General features: G+C 43.8%; 1 pseudogene; it reads right to left on the reverse strand.

Moving 5' to 3' along the window:
* The window catches only part of LOC107573996 (uncharacterized), a 6210-nt pseudogene extending 5617 nt beyond the window's left edge, over positions 1–593 (reverse strand).
* Positions 594–1446: the final 853 nt, after the last annotated feature.

Raw genomic sequence — 1446 nt, forward strand, 5'->3', positions numbered from 1 at the left:
TGGAATTCCAAGCCACTGCTTCAGCTGTATGCTTATCAGCCGTTCCAACTTTTCAACTTTGGTGATGGGGATCTCATACACAGTTAACGGCCACAAGAGTCTTGGGAGTATGCCAAACTGAAAGCACCACAACTTGAGTTTTCCTGGTAACAATGTCTTAATGCTCTCCATGTACATGCTGGTATCATTTTTTAGATGTTCAAACTGCTCGGTGTCTTTGAGTTTCGCATCATACCATCTCCCCAAGCTCTTTACTGGCATTTCTGAGACAGTTGGGATGGGTGTTCCGCCGACATAAAATCTTTGGTCTGTGACTTGGCCTTTCACGATGGAGATACTTCTGCACTTACTGGGCTTTAACTTCATCCTTGCCCATGTTATATTTTGATGAAGTTTCTCCAGCAGTCTCTTGGTGCAGGGGACAGTTGTTGTGAGTGTTATTGTTATGTTGTGAGATCGTCAATATAGGCTCGAATTGGTGGTAACCTCTGATTACTTTGTAGTCGTTCTACTCCCACGACCCATTTTGAAGCTCTGATAATAATCTCCATTGCCATCGTAAAGGCCAATGGGGAGATGGTGCACCCCGCCATGATGCCTACCTCCAGCGGTTGCCAACTTGTGGTGGAGCCTGATGTTGTAAGGAAAAACTGTAGATCCTGGAATTAGTGTTTCACTAGATTTGTGATTATAGTCGGCACCTGGAAGAAATCAAAAGCAGCCCACAAAAACGAATGAGGGACTGAACCATAGGCATTGGCCAGATCGAGGAACAAGACGCGAAGATCTTTCCCTTCTTTCTTTGCAGTCTGGATTTGATGCCATACGATGCTGTTATGCTCAAGGCATCCCGAAAAGCGTGCAATACCAGCCTTTTGGATTGATGAATCAATTAAATGGTTTTGTTTTAAATACTGTGTCAGTCATTGTGCCAACACACTGAAAAAAATCTTGCCTTCAATGTTCAGCAGATTTATCTGGCTGAACTGTTCAATGGTGGTTGAGTTATTTTCTTTTGGGATGAACACCCCTCCCGCTCTTCGCCAGGCTTTCGGGATGATTTGCTTGTCCCATGCCACTTTCATGTTTTTCCACAGAATTTTCAAAACATCTGGAGCGTTCTTATAGACACTATACGGTACGCCGTTAGGGCCTGGTGCAGATGCCGATCTTGCCATGTTCACTGCCTGTTTCACCTCACTCAGCTTAGGAGGGCTGATATCAAACTGATGTTGTGGTGGTGATATTGGAGGGAGTATAGATATAGATGGTTCTCAAATGCTCTTCAACCTGATCTTTTGATGTTTTCAGGGATCCACTCTTCTCCTTTATGAATATACCTTTCACAAACTTAAAAGGGTCTTTGTAGAAATCGGTTCTGTTTTTTTCTTTCTTCTTCTGATGCATCCGTAGGCTTGTGCTTAAGAGCCTGTGCTTTAGGTCCTC

Source organism: Sinocyclocheilus grahami, unplaced genomic scaffold (genome assembly GCF_001515645.1).
Source record: "Sinocyclocheilus grahami isolate Dianchi unplaced genomic scaffold, SAMN03320097.WGS_v1.1 scaffold2086.1, whole genome shotgun sequence".
NCBI lineage: Eukaryota > Metazoa > Chordata > Actinopteri > Cypriniformes > Cyprinidae > Sinocyclocheilus > Sinocyclocheilus grahami.